This window comes from Carassius carassius, chromosome 13 (genome assembly GCF_963082965.1).
Source record: "Carassius carassius chromosome 13, fCarCar2.1, whole genome shotgun sequence".
NCBI lineage: Eukaryota > Metazoa > Chordata > Actinopteri > Cypriniformes > Cyprinidae > Carassius > Carassius carassius.
In genome coordinates, this window is record NC_081767.1 from 3,429,395 (window position 1) to 3,451,991 (window position 22,597).

A 22,597-nucleotide genomic window follows, 5' to 3' on the forward strand; every position below is an offset into this window, starting at 1 on the left:
CAAACAAGATTCTTTCAAGTCCAGATTACCTGTTGAAGAACTTCTTGTTTAATTAAATAGGCTATAACAGATGTTTATCATGAGAAAGAGAAAACTTAAAATCCATCTCCCCTCAGTTTTTACAAGAGATGTCTCACACCGTCCTCAGATTTAATCATAACCCATAACGAAACTTAATTTGCTGCTTAGTAAAAGTTAGTAAGGTAGTTGACCTTACTAACTTTTACTAAGCAGCAAATTAGGAGTTTATTGAAGCAAAAGTCATAGTAAATAGTTAATAATGAGAACTGGCCCTTAAAATAAAGTGGGACTGAATAATTATTATAATATAAATTCATATTAATATTAATTATTACACGACTCTGGAATACTTAATTCTGATTGGTCCATTGGGACATTCTGAGAAAAATAATCCCGCGATAACAACCGGTAAACGCTAATAACACTGGCTCATCCAGGTAACTGAAGTCAGCGCTATACGCTTGCTAGAAACAGTTTTTTCTTGGTGGAGGCTTTGCGTTTGGTTAGCTAATAAAATATGAAAACTCGATACAATATAATGTGAACAATTATTTAACTATGTCATCCTGGTATCGCAGACTTGCTCTCTTGTTTCATACAAACACTGACATTTTGCGACGATTGTTTTGTACTCTGTAATTGATTATAAGATCACTAACAAAATGGTAAGATATAAAAACATTTTCATCTATCGCCTTAATTATTTATGTGGTGAATTGATGTGCAACTGCACCATAGGGGTGGGAATCACCAGAGGCCTCACGATATGATATTATCACGATACTTGTGTCATGACACAATATTGTTGTGATTTTAAATATATTGCGATATTACAGTGCAGAAAAATTGGGGAATTTGAAAGTAAATTACTGTTAAATTTAAATTAAATTAAATTAAACTTGTAGCCTTATATCTAGAAATGAACCAAAATGAAAATTCTGCTCTGAAAATGGAAACCGTAAATTCTGGATGCACTTGGCTGAAAACCAAAAATGCTTTGTAATGATTATTTATCGTTTTATTAAACAATATAAAGTTATTTTGTAAGACTTTTTAAATTTAACTAAATTTTAATACTGAATAATAATAATAATAAAAAAAAACTCAAGCCAATAAAATAACCACACTTTTATTGAAAGTAACACAATAAAACTGGACAGAATTTATATTAATATTGGTAACACTTACACTTAAGGTTCATTAGTTAACATTAGTTAACTACTTTAGTTATCAAACGTAGAATTTATTAATCTTAGTTCATGCTAATGTCAACATTTACCAATTCATTATTAAAATCAACAGTTGTGGTATTTAACAGTTAATGCACTCTGAATTAACATGAACTAACAATGCACAACTGTATTCTCATTAACTAACATTAAGAAAGATTAATAAGTACTGTAATAAATGTATTGTTCATTGTTCGTTCATGTTAGTTAATACATTAACTAACATTAATGTAGCCTTACTGTAAGGCAAGTTATTTGAGCGGACTTTGCTTTTCTGGTGAGCATGAGTGGTTGTGGAGCAGAACGCACATTCATAGAGCGGAATATTGAGCGGGGCCTCAAACCGCGCAGTAACTATGAGAGTGAAACATGCGCGCTAAACACTGCCGGGTGGGGCACAGCACGCCATATATTATTATTATTAATTTATGTAGTCTATCTTTTTTACAAATCCAAAATGAGTCCATACACCTAAACGCAGAAGGGGCTTTCCTTATAAATCTGCGATGCCGTAATCTTTATTTTAATAACCTACACTCTAAAAACTGCTGGGTTGAAAACAACCCAATTTGGGTTATTTTGCCAACCCAGCGCTGGGTCAAAAAGGGACGAAACCAACGCTGGGTTATTTTAACCCAACCAGTTGGGTTATTACATTTAACCCAACATACTGGGTTGCTTTTTTTATGGTTTAAAATATGACTACATTCCAGGGTTTCAAAAACCAGAGCAGATGTTTTTTTATCACTGTATTTCAGAAGGAAACCGACTGTATTTAGAAAATGTTCGATTTAATTTGGCATGTAATGCTTGATAAGGCAGCATTTGTGAGCTCATTGCTTTTAGCGCCTCCTGCTGGCAGAAGATGAACTTGTGGAGTGCCGCCACCAATTGAGTGTAAGGTTGTGGGAAACACTGCATTGCTAGGTTAAATGAACCCAAATTGAGCTAGGCATTAAACCTACAAATCTTATTCATTTTAAAAATCACTTTTACACACAAATAATAACTATCAAAAGGTAAATAATTATTAAAAACAAGAGAAAATTCAAAAAGTAACATACATGTAAGAAGAAATGCAGAAAAGTATGGCATTAACAGCAACAGAGTTCATAAATAAAACACTGAACATTTGTTGAATATAACTTTTAACATCAAATTGAACTTCGTTAAATTTTATATATTGTATAAAATATTTGAAAACACTATTATACAATACAATTGTATGTACAATTAGTTAAGTTCTTAAACTATTCTAGCATGACAGTACACAAATAAACCACAACATTAACATTGATATTATAACATTTAACAAATGTGTGTGTGTGAAAGAATGTGAGCATGTGTATGAATGATGTAAACTCTTCTACTAAACAACGCAGAACAAGCATTTAACATTGTTTTTACAAATTATAAACTTATAGTTTGTTTCATAGTCCATGGATACAGATCATGCATCACTGTTAACTTTTTATGATCTCTTTAGCATAACTGATGTAGTCATGAAGAAGCCCCATCAGCACAGTATGTGACATCTACTACATCATTCAGGGCAGCGTCCTCCTTTAAAACCACTGCTGCATCAGTTTAGGGGAAAGGACATTCTCTTCTTTGACCAGCATTCATCCAGTCACCCCCTGCTCTTCATCAGTGGCCTAAGAGAAAAACATTTGAAAAAGAAAACATTTACTTAAACTATCCATTTTCAGATAGAGGTGTATTCACTACTGTAAGGATAGGTAAATAATATGTTTTATAGTTTCAACACTTTGTGTGGTTGTTTAATGTCTCGGTCCACCACAGCGCTCGTGAAGGCTATAATGGCAGCACTAGTGTGAGTGCATGTAATATTGTTTGAATAAATATATTGCTTTCAGAAAGCTACTTCTTTACTGAAACAATAAAACAGACATGACATTCACATACCTTACAAATGTCCATGTACAGTCGTGGCCAAAAGTTTTGAGAATTACATAAATATTGGAAATTTGAAAAGTTGCTGTTTAAGTTTTTATAATAGCAATTTGCATTTACTCCAGAATGTTATGAAGAGTGATCAGATGAATCGCATAGTCCTTCTTTGCCATGAAAATTAACTTAATCCCAAAAAAACCTTTCCACTGCATTTCATTGCTGTCATTAAAGGACCTGCTGAGATCATTTCAGTAGTCGTCTTGTTAACTCAGGTGAGAATGTTGACGAGCACAAGACTGGAGATCATTATGTCAGGCTGATTGGGTTAGAATGGCAGACTTGACATGTTAAAAGGAGGGTGATGCTTGAAATCATTGTTCTTCCATTGTTAACCATGGTGACGTGCAAAGAAACGCGTGCAGCCATCATTGCATTGCATAAAAATGGCTTCACAGGCAAGGATATTGTGGCTACTAAGATTGCACCTAAATCAACAATTTATAGGATCATCAAGAACTTTAAGGAAAGAGGTTCAGTTCTTGTAAAGAAGGCTTCAGGGCGTCCAAGAAAGTCCAGCAAGCACCAGGATCATCTCCTAAAGAGGATTCAGCTGCGGGATCGGAGTGCCACCAGTGCAGAGCTTGCTCAGGAATGGCAGCAGGCAGGTGTTTAGCGCATCTGCACACACAGTGAGGACAAGACTTTAGGAAGATGGCCTGGTGTCAAGAAGGGCAGCAAAAAAGCCACTTCTCTCCAAAAAAAAAACATCAGGGACTTACCACTTCAACAGCCTCAAAATAATCATGCTAGTCTTTATTACATAACGCGGTTTCCTTTAGTGCCAGTAATATCTTCACTAGAGGGAGCGGGGGCCGGTGAGAGGATTTTTCACGAGTGAAGATATTACTGCGCCAAGACGAAGTGCTTACAAGCACTTGCCATGGTATTCCGCCATACAATATAGTTATCCATTTTACACGCTTAGAAAAGCGCAACGTTTTGTTTTGTGTTACCGTCCTAGGTCGAGTTACACTACGCGAGTAACTGTATTTAAATAGGGAAAACGTGGAGGTGTTTGGTAGCTTCTCTGCTTGTCCCATATTGAATGAATGGGCTCAGCTAAGTGCTTTCAAAGTGTCACCGCGCGCCAAAGCGATTGAGTGCAGGCACTGAGATGAGAGAGGTATGTATCATCTCGTCTTAGTTAAGGGAAAAACATAGTTTAATATGAAAACACGGTGGAGTATCCCTTTAAGACCTCCGTTTCTGAGGCGAAAACCACATCCGTTTATTTTTCTATAAAATGTTAAGCTCTTTTGTTTCCACCTTTCATAAAACCAGGTAAACAATAAATGATAACTTTACATTTTGAATCTTTACTTACCATAATGTCTTTCACTCACTTGAAAATGGCGGCTGCTCGCACTGGAGACGTACGATCTTAACGTGACGTGCGTGTTCTCCTTCACGTCCGCGTTCCCAACCCAGCGGCGCTCAATTTCCACTTTTTTAAGAATTTACACTTAAGACTGATAGGTTCTGTGAAGGTTTCTGTGAACTGAAGGTTTTGTGGTCCAGGGTCACATATGTCTAGTTGTGTGTCTCTTATGTGATTCTAGAGAAAACATCTGAGACCAAGTTGATGTTTTACATAACTAAGAACTCTCATTACCTCTCCTGAGCCATGAGTAAGCACCTCTGAACACTGAAGCCCTCCTCAGGACTCGCATCCTTCAACTATGTCAGTGCTTCAAGGCTTGATTTGACAACTCCAGCTCATTTGGCACAGGGTTGCAAAGTTACCTTGATTAACATCTGTCCAGCTGGTTAGAAGTGTGTCAGGTGTGTGACAGTGGGCTTTTTATAAGAGTCCTCAGAGATGGACGGCTGATTTTGTGAAGTGGAGCTGTTAGATTTAACCAGAGCACCTCCATGTGCTGCTGGTTCAGACAGGAACAGGAAACTGATCTTACGCTGACTTACATGAGCACCTGAAAATGGATATTGTCTGCTATGGAGCTCCTTGTGGAAAAAACTGAGTATCTCCTTCTAATTGATGAGCTGAAACTGATTGTCTGTGAACTTTGCTCAGGTTCTCTTTGGGAAACCGCACAGACTTGTTCTGACTGCAGCAGTGTGATTGCTCCCTATTGTTCTCTCTCTGTCACCCGCACTGGAAGACTTTTATATCCCTCTCATTTCCCTCGGGATGCTGCTGCTCTCGTCCTTATATACAGCTCTGTCTTACTCTTAAATAGGGCAGCACACCATGGAGTCTGAGTGAGGATCTGTTCTCATGCAAACCATTATTACAGACTGATTGACAGGGATTCATAAAGACCAATTGACTTTATAAACCATAATTTAATTCTCTATGATACTGTATCATTATTGAAGTGGATAAAGATATTCATATTTTGTTTAAAAGGTGGAATCTACATCCATTTGTTATTAGTAAAGGTGATGTGTAGAGGGTTGTTAATGCTTTAAATCTACACTTTATCCACTATAAATCAACATCTGGTCATAAACTAGCTAGCCTAGTCTAGCCTAGCCTGTTACTGTTACTTTCAACTTTTTTATCCTTGGTCACAGAATTTGTATGTATTTGTTTATTATTATTATTATTATTATTATTATTATTATTATTATTATTATTATTATTATTAATTAATATTAAATGATTTTATACATTATTTAATTGTATTATTGTTCAATATTAATAGTATTACATTATTACTATAAGAATGTATATAATTGATTTAGCTAGAAACACAGACATGTCCAAGATAGTGATGCACAAAGATCAGCAACTCAGCTCAGGTATTACTTGAGTGTTTATTATTAAATACATGTGATTGATTAATTGATTAAACATAAACTTTATTTTGGTTTTCTTTTTAAAAATCCATCACTTGTAGTCCCAAGGCTTGCAAAAATAGCAAGTGAATGTAAGCCATATAATATTAATGGTAGTTAATGTCCATTTGATGATCTATTATATAAATATTATTATATAAATGCTATTATATTGTCATACTTTGTATTGAAATTATAATGTTTTACAGATACGTGTCAAAATATAATAATCTCCACTGAAACAATACAAATGCTAAATATATGCACTAAATACACTGCAAATAAACTTCTCTTTCTCTTCCGTTCTGTTCTGAACTTTGAACTATTACGTGCTTGTTATTTTTGGTGTGTGTGTGTGTGTGTGTGTGTGTGTGTGTGTGTGTGTGTGTGTGTGTGTGTATGTGTGTGCTGGGGCGCAGATAGGATTTTTTAACTGGGGGGGACCAAGCTGTCCAGCAGTCAAATTGTCTCAGTCCAGAAAAATCACCAGCTCAGACATAGACGATTTTTTTGTAACTTAATTCAAAAAAGCAAACTTTCTTATATTCTAGATTCATTGCACACAAACTGAAATATTTCAATAGTTTTAATTCTGATGGCTATGACTTAAAGCTTAAGAAAATAAAAAAATTCAGTATCTCAAAAATTTGAATATTCTATTTTGAGCTTGATTAGTTTGATTAATTTTGTGTATAAATACAGGTTACCTCCTGGGATAGTTTAGAACATGCAACCACAGTTATGGGAAAGTTTACTGACTTCACATTTGTCCAAGAGACAATCATCAACATCCTCCACAAGGAGTGTCAGCCACAGAAGGTCATTGCTGAAAGGACTGGCTGTTCACAGAGTGCTGTATCAAAATATATTCATAGACAGTTGTCTGGAAGTAAAAGTTGTGGTAGGAAAAGGTGCACGAGCAACAGGGATGACCACAGCCTTGGGAAGAATGTCAGGAAAAGCTGATTCAAGAACTTGGGAGAGTGTCACAAGGAGTGGACTGAAGCCGGAGTCAGTGCATCAAGAGTCATCACGCTCCGACATCTTCAGGAAAAGAGCTTCAGCTGTCACATTCCGATAACCAAGCCACTCTTGAACTAGAGAATAACGTCTGAAGCATTTCACCTGGGGTGAGGAGTAAAAGAACTGGACTGTTGCTCAGTGGTCCACAGTCCTCTTTTCAGATGAAAGTAAATTTAGCATTTCATTTGGAAATCAAGGTCTGGAGGAAGACTGGAGAGGCACAGAATCCAAAGTCCAGTGTGCGGTTTCTGAAGTCAGAGATGATTTGGGTGCTGTGACGTCTGCTGGTGTTGCACCATTGTGTTTTATCAAGTCCAGAGTCAATGCAGCCATCTACCAGGAGATTTTGGGAGCACTTCCATCTTCCATCTGCTGACATCTGCTGACGTTAGCACCTGCCCACAGTGACACATCCACTTCCAAGTGGTTTGCTGACGATGATACTACTGTGCTTGATTGGAAAGCCAACTCACCTGACCTGAACCTCACAGAGGATCTATGGGGTATTGTGAAGAGGAAGACAAGTAACATCTGACAAACAATACAGAGGAGATGAAGGGCGCTATCAAATCAACCTGGGCTTCAGTAACACCTCAGCAGTGCCACAGACTGATCACCTTCATGCCACGCCGCACTGAAGCCCAGGTTGTATTTGAGTATTGAGTGCATAATTAAACCTACTTTGGATTTTAATTTTTCTTTTTCTTTCAAAGTTTCCTACTTTTAATTTTTCTAAGCTGGAAGTCACCATCAGAATTAAAACAAAAAACTCTTGAAATATTTCAGTCTGTGATTCTAGAATATAAGAAAGTTGGCTTTTTTTTAAAGAACTTTTCCATGACATTCAAATTTTTTGAGATGCACCTGTATAATATCACTATGGTTACAGCTGCAGGCACACAAACTGATGAAGATGTTTTCTTAATTTGCTGGTGCTTTTTCTATTTGAATGCGTTTTATGAAGTTGCAGCGCGTTGATCTCTCGGCCACCGTGCCTCGCCCCTATTTTGAAATCTTCACCCCACACGTACGTGCGCAACCATGGCAACGACGATCGCGGAAACAAGCGAAGATGACACAGAAGCATATCAAACAAAAGCCAACATGGATAAGTTGTGTGAAACAACGGAAAATCAACGTTACTCACCTATCAAAAAGAAACAAAGAAACCTCAGCGCCCGATTCGAGCCCTTCCCAATCCTTGAGTTTCTCTCCACCGCTGGAAAGCTGCCCCGATATTTTCCTGCCTCTTGCCTGATTGTAAACCCTCTTTTTTATCTGCCATCTCTCTTAATCTGTAGTCGATCTGCTAATATGCTAATTTTGAATAAAAGCGTCTGCTAAATGTAATGTAATGTGCGTCCTGTGCACTCAAATTGAGCGCTCTCTTCTCGCTATTAGGACAAAACACGCCCCCTTACCGCTGATTGGCTACAAGTGTGTTTTGGGACTTTTGACACTGCGGTCAAAAGTGTGTTTTCAAAAATCGTTTAGTACACGTTTAAGGAGCGGCGGGCCGGGTCGCTTCTACTTAGACTAGTGTACATAGCGGAAACTCAGATTAATCCTCTGTTTACCAATAAAGCCTTTAATTGAGACACTGAGGGGGACGGATCTGGTACCTATGAATCTGGGGGGGTCATGTCCCCCCCGTCCCTAGTGCCATCTGCGTGCCTGTGTGTGTGTGTGCGTTTGTGTGTGTTTTTTTTTATTTTAAATCTACTAAAATTCTTACCCCTTTCTCAAATTGAGCCGATGTCAGATGCCTGTTTTTGTGACATCACACAGACAGGCCCCTCCCACTATAGTTTGATTGACAGTAGTGTTTGAGCACAGACTGGACTGGTGTCTTACTTTAGCTCCGCCCCTGAGTGACTCTCATCAGTCTGATATTGTTTCACTGCTGGAGCAGATGCTGACTAGAATGTCTCCTAAGTTATTGAAGTGTTCTGTTGTAGGATGTAATAATGAACATAGCAGTCATCATTTACTCCTGACATCTGAGCCGATGAAGAAGCAGTGGATTACATTTGTTTTTGAAGGAAATGCCCCCCTGATCTACATGAATACATCTATGTTTACACGAATGAGCTTCACGAACAGAAGTGAGTGTAAGGTTTTATTAATGAATCTTTGTAAATAGCCTTTCCTTATATAGTGCTAATTAGCAAGTTTCACGATGATTGCAGCTACAGTCCCTCAGTGAGCAGCTCGGAAGAGAGGGGCGGGGTCAGCAGAGCTCATTAACATTTAAAGGAAAATGCTACAAAACAGCTTGCTCTGAAAAACGTTGGTGTTGACAGGGTAAAAAAAGGTGTTTTTTACACTACCTTTGAGAAATTAAACCAAGACTTTTCATTAAGACCCTAAAGAATCATATTAACTTGTGGAAAATGGGCATCCTATGAACCCTTTAATGTAATTTCTATTGAAACTTGTATGGCCCCTTTTCATTACATTTGTAATTTCACATTTGTAATGAAATTGCAATTTAGAACTATTATATGAACTTTAATAGTAATATCTGATCTACAGTTCAACTTAAAAGTATGTGCTTTGGTATGTTAGTCAACACTTCAAAATAAGTAATATATATTTATATATATATATATATATATATATATATATATAAACAGGTTTACATAACTGCAAAGTGTACTTTTTTAAGTGTACTTTAGAAAAATTAAAGTCATGAAGGTGTCTCTCTTTAAGTACATGAAGCCTTTTATTTTGTTAATTTAATGCATATGTACTTTTAGGATTTGAAGTACACTGCAAGTGCACTTTCATTACAATTAAACACATTTATTTTGTTCAAGGGAAATATGTTTTCTAATCAATGCTATATATATATATATGTTCTGTACATCAGTCTGGTATAATGAACAGGATGCTGTTTTTCCACCAGTGACCGTTACTGATGTAGTTTCCTGTCGTACCAGTAACTGAACCCAGCTGGTAGCTCCAGTGAGCCACAATGGCTCAAATTTGTCACAAAGATAGATTCGGTATCCTCTGTGCCGTTCATTTGGCAATTTGATTTATTTGAATTGCGTTGAGTGAGCTCATCAGTGCTGAGTTGGATCAGTCCTCCTTTTCTCCAGCCAATGAGACTGCGCGGTGTTGCCATCGAAGGCGGCTTGTCGTTATCCCTTTGCGTTGCTGACATATTCTGCGTGGGAATGACCTTGCTCATAAATGGCAGTAGCACAAGGCTTCTAAAATGTCCTGTGCATGTCCCTTTTTGGACATATGGACACACACACTGACTTTAGCCGCACTGATTCACTCTCGTGTCACGGAGTGACTTTGTAAGGGCGGAACTAAAAGAATGGAGATTGCTGTGAGTGTATACACTTGAAAATTGCAGTGTTGTGCTGTATTTGTGTCGTCAAAAACCACCCTTTAAGGCCCGACGAAATCCTGTGGAGGAAGTAAGTACTGAGGCGGGCGAAGAAAACAACATCTCTAATTAGATGCCGTCGATGACATCCTGACCCTTCTACCCCACGTAACGGAGGTGGGAAACAAATTCAAGTAAGAACAGTGTGGATATAGTGGGAAGTATTAATGGTGAGGAGTTGGCTGCTGGAGCAGGAAATCAGCTGTGCGTGTATTATTACCTGCTGTGGAGTTCTTCAAAGGTTCGCCCCTGTCTAGAAGACTCACCCTGTTGGTTGGCAGAAAGGAGAGGGAAGCGTTCGACCTACCCAGTGTAGCACTCCCTGGGTGTAACAACTTACCTGTGTGTGACATCAGCGGAGGCCGTGTTCGGCCCAACGCAGCAGCAGCTTTCGACCTGCATCCCTATCAGCAGTTGGTAAACCTCAGAAAAGGAACGCCTGACGTCTATTTCCCCAAAAGGTGTGAGTAACATCCCTTTCTGCTTCCCTGTATATTCACCGTAAGCTATTGCCCAAAGCTAAAGCCAGCATATTGTGTTGTACACTCGCCTGTATGCCCCAGTGAAGCCCTAGTTACATTTGATGTACTTACCTTATGCCTAAAGCTAAAGCCAGCATATTGTGTTGTACATTCGCCTGAATGCCCAGAGTGAAGTCCCAGTTACCTTTGATGTACTTACCTTATGCCCAAAGCTAAAGCCAGCATATTGTGTTGTACACTCGCCTGAATGCCCAGAGTGAAGTCCCGGTTACCTTTGATGTACTTACCTTATGCCCAAAGCTAAAGCCAGCATATTGTGTTGTACACTCGCCTGAATGCCCAGAGTGAAGTCCCGGTTACCTTTGATGTACTTCCCTTATGCCCAAAGCTAAAGCCAGCATATTGTGTTGTACACTCGCCTGAATGCCCAGAGTGAAGTCCCAGTTACCTTTGATGTACTTACCTTATGCCCAAAGCTAAAGCCAGCATATTGTGTTGTACATCCGCCTGTATGCCCAGAGTGAAGTCCCAGTTACCTTTGATGTACCTACCTTATGCCCAAAGCTAAAGCCAGCATATTGTGTTGTACGTTCGCCTGTATGCCCAAGTGAAGCCTCAGTTGTCTTTCCTACAGACTTACCTGTGCCCCGAGCGAAGAGCCAGTGGCCCCTCTGTCCACCGTCCATGTCCAGTCCTGTCATACTGACTTGTATGTTCTTGTGCAGATCTAGCAGGTCCCTTTGAAGTGTCTACCTGCACGTCGACCCGTTACTCAGGATACAGAAACTGCGAACACCTCCCGTACACTTACCAATACGGTCTCAGTCGGGTCCCGACAGCCATTGTGCAGCTCCACCAGCATCTGGACGACTGGGAGTCCAACCCGCTGGGCCGCCTCGAAGTTCGCCACGGGAAGCAGCAGGTATACACCGTGCATTCAAACTCTAAATACTTACCACTTGTATCTGATACGTCCAGGAAAAGGAGAGGGCCCTGGGCAGCTGTCCTGCAAGCTAGACCAAAGGGGCACTTGTGAATAAGCTGATTGTCGTCACATAGCCAGAAGGAAAGAGGAGTGAAGGACTTACCGAGATCTCCCGTGAAGGAGTCTAAGAGACTCGAGACTGATACTCCCCCAATTGGAGAGTTGGATTTTAGCCTCCCTCCCCCCTCCCTTCCCTATACCTTTTTTAGTAATTTAATAAAGCTGTTTTAATACTTACTTCTCTCGTGTGTCTGGTCATTGGGGTGTTCTTGGGACCTCCTCGAGGTGGAAACTAGGGAGGGGCGTGACTCACGACATCTGTGGTCCGCTCCGACCTGTGACAGATTTTGGCGTAGTCGGCAGGGTTTCACCTCGGGATGAGCGGCCAAGGTTCCCCCAATGGCCGACAACGAGCTACCAGAGGCCCTACCCCGAGTCATGCCAGTGTTTATGGGGAACCCCTGGATCCAGAAGTACGGCGGAACTGAGTCTGAAGTACGATTAGCCGAATGGAAAGCTCAGATCGAATATTTGGCCGGGATTCAAGGGTTGAGTGCGGCACAGCAGCTGCAGTTTGTTCTTAATTCTCTAGAGGGGGAAGCACGGCGGGAAGTCCAGGCCGCCCCAGAAGCCGTCCGAGCCACCGCTCAAACCGTCTTCCAGTTCTTGACGGAACAATATGGCGACACCACCCCAGTAGCTGTCCTTAGAGCACAGTTTTTTAACTATTAACAAGGCCCCCGACAACCTATCAGAGCTTTTGCATTGCGACTGCGAGAGCAGTTTACGAGGCTACAAGGACGTCAAGATCATGGTCTCGGGGACGGAGAGACCTTGTTGAGAGACCAATTTCTGCTTGGATTGAAAGAAGGCCCAGTACGACAGAGCCTGCGAGTGCAGTTCCGAAGAGATCCTGAACTTACCTTCGAGGACCTGAAGAAGGAGGCGGTGGCTCTGGAGATCGATCAGGCTGAAGTAAAAGACCCCCCTGTATGTGCGGCCATAAGTGGCACTGCAACGGCTGTTCCAGAAGCAGCAGACTGGAAACAGGCCCTGAAGTTGGAACTCCTCAAAGACGTCCATGAGCAAATGACGGAGTTATCTAAGACCCTTTTGGAGGAACTGCGACGCGGCACTTCGAGGCAAGAGGTAAGGCCTGCCCCCCGAGACAGTGTGTATTTAGATGGTGGGCGAGACCCAGGAAGGCGACCTAGCCGGCCTACCCGCCCTCGATTTGAGTGGGATGAACAGGGGCGACCGATTTGTAACCTTTACGGAGAACCGGGCCACTATAGTCGACAGTGTGGTCCCCGAAGAGGCTCGGAGGGGGGTTTTTAGGTCGACCGGCCACAGTGGGTCGTGTGGTCGGGACCCCCTTGGATGACCCATCTATAGAAGCTGGCTCGAAGGACAAGATGATTGGGCATAGCCCTGTGGTGGAGGTCCAAGTGGGTGGCATCAAGGTACGTTGTCTCGTTGACACTGGATCACAAGTCACCCTATTTTCTGAGAGTCTGTCACAAGAGTTGTTTGGGAAACAGAACGTGCAAGGAACAGAGGCCCCCTGGCTCACCCTGAAGGGAGCAAATGGGTTAGACATCCCCTATATTGGCTACAGACTAGCGGACTTGGAAATTCACGAAATTGTTGTGCCCCAGAAAGGAGTGATCATCGTCCAAGACCACTGCTTGGGAACTCATAGAGCCCTTCTAGGTATGAACGTCCTCTCAGAGTGTTGGGAGGAATTATTTCGGGCTAAGCCCGCTCAGAAAATACCGCCTGCAGAACGACAAGAATGGGAACGTGTTGTGGCTGATTGTCGCCGGGTCCAGATGGCCAGGGTCTGGAGGGGCCGGGAAGAGACTGGTCGAGTAGCTTGCCGCTATGCACTGTCCGTACCGGCCCGAAGTGAGGCCATAGTATGGGTAAGGGTCCCCCAACAAGAACACGGGCCAGAAGGCTGGGTACTGGTAGAGCCCCATCTGGATTGTCAGGATGTGGAAGTGGCCCGAGGGCTGGCGGTGGTCCGCCGAGGACGAGTTCCGGTAAAGGTACGAAATGAGAAGCCCTGTGCCATACATCTACACAAACACCAACGTTTGGCAAGAGTGACGATGGTGGAGCCCCATCAAGTGCGAGAAGAAAGGGACGTGAGTTTCCGCCAGGTATGCCCTACAGTGGTCGAGGTGGGCCTGACTCAAGTAGACTCGCCCGCCAGGACGGCTGGGGAGGGAGTGCCCGGCCATCTATTGGGCGAATCCCTACGAGGAGAGGAATTGGAGCAGACTCAGACACATAAGCTACAGGAACTTCTAAGGAAGTGGCAGCATGTCTTCTCTGCCCATGATGAAGATTACGGATGTACGAACATAGTGAAACATCGGATCCCCACGGGAGAAGCCGGACCCAGTCGTGAGAGATATCGCCTGATACCACCTACCTTATATACCGAGGTTCGGACTCTGCTGCAAGGTATGCTCGACCAAGGGATCGTTCGAGAAAGCAGCAGCCCGTGGGCGGCTCCTATTGTACTGGTGCAGAAGAAGACCGGGGCCTGGAGGTTCTGTGTCGACTACCGAAAACTGAACCAAGTGACTAAGAAGGATGCCTTTCCATTACCTAGGATTGGAGACTCACTCGCCGGCTTAACAAAATCAGCTTGGTACTCCACGTTGGATTTGGCCAGCGGATATTGGCAGGTTCAGGTGGAAGAGGTAGACCGGGAAAAGACCGCCTTCGCGACCCCGTTTGGTCTTTTTGAATGGGACCGGATGCCCTTCGGCCTTTGTAACGCCCCAGCCACGTTCCAGCGGCTCATGCAACGGTGTTTGGGAGGTCAGTTGATGGAGTCCACACTCGTATATCTTGATGATGTGATTGTCTATTCCCCAGACTTTGAATCCCATCTGCAACATCTGGAGAAGGTCTTTCAGGCGATGGAGAGGTATGGGTTGAAGCTCCAACCAGACAAGTGCCACCTGCTGCGGAGAGAGGTCAAGTTTTTGGGCCACTGTGTGAGTGCCGCGGGGGTTTCTGTGGACCCGGAAAAGGTAGCAGCAGTACGAGAATGGAGTGCCCCAAAGACTGTGAGGCAAGTGAGATCATTCTTGGGCTTTGTGGGATACTATCGACGGTTTATCAAAGATTTTTCTAAGATTGCAAAGCCCTTGAATCAGCTGCTGTCCGGGACGGGACGGGACGCCCTCGAGGCCGCGGGTCCCCGGCCATTACGTGGAGTCCTGAGTGTGAGACTGCCTTTCAACGGCTGAAGCAGGAGCTGTTGCAAGCCCCAATTTTAGCCTACGCGGACTTCACTAAACCCTTTGTTCTTTACACAGACGCCAGCAACCTCGGCTTGGGGGCAGTACTAGCCCAACGGCAGGAGGGAGTGGAACGGGTCATCGCGTATGCTAGTCGGAGTCTTCATCCCGCAGAGAGGAACGATACCAATTATAGTTCCTTCAAACCGGAGTTGTTGGCATTGAAGTGGGCACTCAGCGAAAAATTTAAAGACTACCTCTGGGGCGCTCAGGTAACAGTGGTCACCGATAACAACCCGCTTGTGCACCTACAGACAGCAAAGCTGGGGGCTGTGGAGCAGCGGTGGGTGGCCCAGTTAGCGAATTGTGATTACCAGCTCCAGTATCGGCCTGGGCGAGAGCACACCAACGCCGACGCCCTGTCCCGACTCCCGGCGGTGGGGAACTTGAGTCCATCAGGTCCAGTATCGGACCAAGGAGAGGAGGGGTATATGGTAGGCGTGGTGGAAGCGCCTGAAGGACAGCGAGAGGTGGTGCCCGGGAGTTGGGGATGGGACCCCCGTCGATGGAGGGAGAGGCAACAGGGAGACAGAGAGGTGAGGACCCTGAGTCAATGGCTGGAACAGGGCCGAAGGCCAACGCCGGTGGAAAGACAAGCCCAAGGTGGAACAGGACGGAAGTTGCTGGGGCAGTGGACGAAGCTCAAGTTGAGAGACGGAGTACTGTGCAGAATCATCAGAGATCCGGGGCTAGATGAGGAGATCTGCCAGATTGTGGTACCAGAAAATCAGGTACGAGCTTTATTAGCGGCTTACCATGACCAGCTGGGACACCAAGGACAGGAGAAAACGGTGTCCCTTCTGCGCCGACACTTCTATTGGCCAGGACTAGAAGCATCAGTTAGTGCTTTCATCCAGGCGTGCCCCCGATGTACTCTATTTAAATCAAGGCAAGAGGCCAGAGCACCAATGGTCCCCATAAACGCAAAAGCCCCTCTCCACATTGTAGCTATGGACTTCCTGACGCTGGGCCGACCCATGGACCGTTACCAGAACATTCTTGTGGTCACTGATTTGTTTACGAAATATGCTTGGGCGGTTCCTACCCTAGATCAGACGGCTAACACCACCGCCACAGCTTTGTGGAGGGCTATCTTCCAGCCGTTCGGATGCCCCGAGTTCCTGCATTCAGACCAAGGACCTAACTTTGAGTCTTGGGTGATAAAGGAGCTGTGCCAATTGTATGGGTGTACGAAGACTCACACTACTTCCTACCATCCCCAGGGTAACGGGGGGTGCGAGAGGTTTAATCAGACCCTGCTGGGTCTACTGGGCACCTTGGACCGGGATCATCAGAACGACTGGGTGAGTGCCTTGCCAAATCTAATCCAGGCATACAATAACAGCGTACACAGTACTACGGGGTATGCCCCGACTTATCTAATGTTTGGCAGACATGTGCGGATGCCAACCGATCTGGTGTTGGGAACAGCAATGGCCGAGGAAGAGGTGGGCCTGACAGAGTGGGTGGGCCGTCATCATCAACGCCTCCATTTTGCTTATGAGCAAGTCACCAAGCGGATACGAGTGGCCGGAGATAAGAACAAGCGGCTATACGATCGGACGGCACGAGAGGCCCCCCTACTCCCTGGAGATAGAGTACTGGTGCGGGACCACAGGCGACAAGGTAAAGGAAAGTTGAGTGATCGGTGGGAGACCACTCCATACCTGATCCAAGGCCAGCAGCGGTCTGGACAACCCGTGTATACGATTCGCCCAGAAGGGAAGGCCGGGCCGGACCGAGTAGTCCACCGCAACATGATCCGCCCCTGTCCAAATTATCCTAGTCCCGTGGAGGAGGCTCCAAGAGAGCCGGCGCCCGTAGCCCCGTGGATTGGATGGGCTGTGGTCCCAAGGGGCCCTGTGAATGTGCCCGCCCGAGTGGTCCCAAGGGGCCCTGTGGATTTTCCTGCCAGAGTTGACCCTGCTTCGCCACCTCGGCGGTCCCACCGAGAGAACCGAGAACGCCCCCCTGCACGTTACGGTGAGTGGGCAGAGAGACGTTCTAGGGACTAGAACGGATTGGCGGGGGAGGATGTCACGGAGTGACTTTGTAAGGGCGGAATAAAAGAATGGAGATTGGTTCCGCCCGGACCATAATCCTCAAACACCGGTCACTTCCGGGAACTCCGGGGAAGGAAATTAGGGTTTCATTGATCGCAGGTGGCTAGATGAACGGGGCGATCGCGGATTGGGCAGTGTGGAGAGAGGGAGGAGTATAAAGAGGGCCTATGAAACTGCAGAGAGGAGTTGTTTATTCCAGCCGATACGGCGAGTGAGTTGGAGTGTTTGGGCGAGGGCAGCGGAAAGAAGGCGGATGAATATTGTTGGCTGGGCGAAGACAGAGACAAGGGTTTGGCAGAAACAGAAACCGGGCTGAGTATATTGGGATGTCTATCTAACTGTGAAATGCTCTATGGACATGTGTAACAAATTCTGAGTGGTTGAGAACAGGAAGACTCACTGGAAATATCGCTGAAGGAGGCCCTTTTTGGACAGGTCACGTGGCAGCAGGAGAAGTATCCAGGAGCTGAAAAGAAGAGGGAAAAGAGACCTCGTGTTAGTAACGGTGTGAGTACTCCAAACCATCATACAGCAGCATAATTATCTGGAGTGAACTATCTGTGAGCCTTTTTGTGAGTTTTTGGCATAGTAAGTGAGCGGCCCCACCGTGGAGGAGGATTGTGGGTGAGCCGGGACCAGGAGTGAGAGGAGACGTTGGGGTGTCGTGGCGGCGACGTTCAAATCTGAATATTCTTTGCATCAGTGTTCTCACGATTTCCAGGACGAATCTTTGGTCAGACGGGGGGTTTGACCCTAAATTCACCAAGAGTGTGTGGAGTGCAGTGGGTGAGCCTTTGTCCTTTGCTGTGAGTGTATACACTTGAAAATTGCAGTGTTGTGCTGTATTTGTGTCGTCAAAAAGCACCCTTTCAGGCCCGACGAAATCCTGTGGAGGAAGTAAGTACTGAGGCGGGCGAAGAAAACAACATCTCTAATTAGATGCCATCGATGACATCCTGACCCTTCTACCCCACGTAACGGAGGTGGGAAACAAATTCAAGTAAGAACAGTGTGGATATAGTGGGAAGTATTAATGGTGAGGAGTTGGCTGCTGGAGCAGGAAATCAGCTGTGCGTGTATTATTACCTGCTGTGGAGTTCTTCAAAGGTTCGCCCCTGTCTAGAAGACTCACCCTGTTGGTTGGCAGAAAGGAGAGGGAAGCGTTCGACCTACCCAGTGTAGCACTCCCTGGGTGTAACAACTTACCTGTGTGTGACATCAGCGGAGGCCGTGTTCAGCCCAACGCAGCAGCAGCTTTCGACCTGCATCCCTATCAGCAGTTGGTAAACCTCAGAAAAGGAACGCCTGACGTCTATTTCCCCAAAAGGTGTGAGTAACATCCCTTTCTGCTTCCCTGTATATTCACCGTAAGCTATTGCCCAAAGCTAAAGCCAGCATATTGTGTTGTACACTTGCCTGTATGCCCCAGTGAAGCCCTAGTTACATTTGATGTACTTACCTTATGCCTAAAGCTAAAGCCAGCATATTGTGTTGTACATTCGCCTGAATGCCCAGAGTGAAGTCCCAGTTACCTTTAATGTACTTACCTTATGCCCAAAGCTAAAGCCAGCATATTGTGTTGTACACTCGCCTGAATGCCCAGAGTGAAGTCCCGGTTACCTTTGATGTACTTCACTTATGCCCAAAGCTAAAGCCAGCATATTGTGTTGTACACTCGCCTGAATGCCCAGAGTGAAGTCCCGGTTACCTTTGATGTACTTCCCTTATGCCCAAAGCTAAAGCCAGCATATTGTGTTGTACACTCGCCTGAATGCCCAGAGTGAAGTCCCAGTTACCTTTGATGTACTTACCTTATGCCCAAAGCTAAAGCCAGCATATTGTGTTGTACATTCGCCTGTATGCCCAGAGTGAAGTCCCAGTTACCTTTGATGTACCTACCTTATGCCCAAAGCTAAAGCCAGCATATTGTGTTGTACGTTCGCCTGTATGCCCAAGTGAAGCCTCAGTTGTCTTTCCTACAGACTTACCTGTGCCCCGAGCGAAGAGCCAGTGGCCCCTCTGTCCACCGTCCATGTCCAGTCCTGTCATACTGACTTGTATGTTCTTGTGCAGATCTAGCAGGTCCCTTTGAAGTGTCTACCTGCACGTCGACCCGTTACTCAGGATACAGAAACTGTGAACACCTCCCGTACACTTACCAGTACGGTCTCAGTCGGGTCCCGACAGCCATTGTGCAGCTCTACCAGCATCTGGACGACTGGGAGTCCAACCCGCTGGGCCGCCTCGGAGTTCGCCATGGGAAGCAGCAGGTATACACTGTGCATTCAAACTCTAAATACTTACCACTTGTATCTGATACGTCCAGGAAAAGGAGAGGGCCCTGGGCAGCTGTCCTGCAAGCTAGACCAAAGGGGCACTTGTGAATAAGCTGATTGTCGTCACATAGCCAGAAGGAAAGAGGAGTGAAGGACTTACCGAGATCTCCCGTGACGGAGTCTAAGAGACTCAAGACTGATACTCCCCCAATTGGAGAGTTGGATTTTAGCCTCCCTCCCCCCTCCCTTCCCTATACCTTTTTTAGTAATTTAATAAAGCTGTTTTAATACTTACTTACCGTCTCTTGTGTGTCTGGTCATTGGGGTGTTCTTGGGACCTCCTCGAGGTGGAAACTAGGGAGGGGCGTGACTCACGACATCTGTGGTCCGCTCCGACCTGTGACACTCGTATTATGAGATGTTGGAGTAAGGGCAGTTTATTAAAATGTTGTGGGTAGAAATCCATGACTCATACACACACACACACACACACATTACGTTTCAGATGTGTGGGGTTGGTAAAATTTGAAACTCTCATATGCTTAGCAAGCCTACATATACATATTTTCTGTTTTAATATATATATTTTTTATTATTTATTCCTGAATTTTCAGCATCATCAATCCAGTCTTATTGTCACATGATCTTCACAAAATCAATCTAATATGCTGATCAGCTGCTTAAGAAACATTTCTGATTATTATCAATTTTGAAAGAGTTGTGCTTCTTTATATTTTGGTTCAAACAATACTCTTTTTTCATGGAAACATTAATAGAAATTTCAAAAGAACAGTTTATTTTAAAATATAGATGTTTTGTAATGTTATAAACTGTACTGTAAATTTACCGTCATCCTTGCTGAATAAAAGTATTACATACTATATTTAACATACCTTTATTTCTTACTATTATCATGGTTGAAAACAGCTGTGCTACTTTATATTTTTGTGGAAACAATGATGCATTTTTCCCCCATGAAATCATTAAAAGTTTACTTGAAATATAAATGTTTTGTAGCATTATATATGCATTTTTTTTGCAGTTTCTTAAAACAATCAAGTAAGGGAGCATGTCTAATGGAAACTACATGTGCACATTTCATCTGAGGTCTTCCTCTGCTGAGTGTGTTGTTTCAGAAGAGCGCCTCCTGTGGGAGTCTTCATTAATGTCAGTCTGAGACCGATTGTATTTTTGAGTTTGTGAGTGTTTGTTTGTACAGGGCTGTGCATTCACACGTGTGCTGCCTGTGCTTAGGTTTGAGGTTGTTGGTGTTTGTGTCACACCTCATCAAGCTGCTTCTGTCACCATGGATACGGCTCTTCTATGACAACTGCAGTTGGTAGGAACTTCCGACATTGCCATGACAACGCTGTAAACAGAACAAAAGTAGCTGGCGATAGAACACTGGTCTCCATGCTTCAGATTCAACACACTTACTGTAGGAGAAACATACACCTTTTTGGTTTTGTGCATACACTTTCTTATTAGAATGCTCCAGTGTTGTTTACCAAACAACCTGAAAAAAGGCAGTTAAACTAAAAGAAAGTAAAAGTTTCTGTCCAGATAACTTCAAGTTCATATTCTACTGGTGTTCTGCTGAGCTCAAATGAATCTGACACACCTCTGTGACTTCAGTGAGAAAGTACTAGAACCCCTTCACTGGTTCTGAAAGATCTGCTTATTTGCGTTCAGTTTCCATCAGACTGATGTGATGCTGATATGGACCATAATATGACCAATCATTAGCATAACTGGCCCTAAATTTAACCACTGTTTGCATGTATTTTTAGAAAGGGATTAGCAGATGATGATTTCCATTTATTGAGTTTTCTGTCTGTCCTTATTCATTTATTTATGTGTTTGTTTGTTTTATGACCTAATAAATAGATACTGAACTGCTGGAACTTGTTTACTAGGAAAATTATCCAGTAAACAAATCTTGAGATTTTTTTCATAGACTAAGCTAATAATTGGATTTTTCTCAAAAATATGCCCGTTTACTCAAGCTTAGAAGGAAAAAAAGGCCACAGCAAAATCCTTTCGATGAGATCAAAAGCAATTTTCAGACTATTATGATCGAGTGGCATGACACAAATTTTTGTGTCCAGAGCAATTAATTTATTTAAAGGGATACTCCACCCCAAAATGAAATTTTTGTGATTAATCTCTTACCCCCCTGTCGTTCCAAACCTTCGGAACATAATTTAAGATATGTTGGATGAAAACAGGGAGGCTTATGACTGTCCCATAGACTGCAAAGTAAGTTACACGGTCAAAGTCCAGAAAAGTATGAAAAGCATTGTCAGAATAGTCCATCTGCCATCAGTGTTTCAACCGTAACATTATGAATCCACGAGAATACTGTTTGTAATGAAGTAAACCAAAATAACGACTTTATTCAACAATTCCTTTGTCAACAATCTCCTCTGCGTCTCTCCACATCACTCAAACTGTCTGTGCTCTTCTGTGTCAGCCATGCCACAAGGATGCACTGTTTCTATGTGTATTTATGCTTTGATTTGAAAGAAAACAACATATCCTTGTGGCGTGGCTGACACAGAAGAGCACAGGCAGTTTGAGTGATGTGGAGAGACACAGAGGAGATTGTTGACAAAGGAATTGTTGAAAAAAGTCATTATGTTGGTTTTCTTGGCTTACAAAATTTTCATTTTGGGGTGGAGTATCCCTTTAATTCAGTATTATTACCAAAAGAAAATATGATTAATAATGTTAATAATATTAACAAAATAAAATAATAAATTTTCATGACTGTTTCTTAACACACTTAAGTACACATTTAAAAATTGCATTTTGTATTTTTTTTTTTTTTTAAGTAAAATTCAATTTGCATTAAGTCATTATGTTCTAATAACCTTTATTTCATGCATTCAAGAAGTGCACTTATTTTGATGTGTTGACTAACATACTAAAGCACAAGTGATTATAATATTAACTGTAGTCTGTGATTGGTATTGCATTTGAAGTTAAAATAAACTGCAACTTCATTACCACATCATAAATA

General features: G+C 43.4%; 1 protein-coding gene across 8 annotated transcripts in view; it reads left to right on the top strand.

Annotated features, from left to right (window-relative positions):
- The window catches only part of LOC132155838 (protein Aster-B-like), a 94,340-nt gene that overhangs the window by 37,693 nt on the left and 34,050 nt on the right, over positions 1-22,597 (top strand). The gene's annotated exons all lie outside the window — the stretch shown is intronic.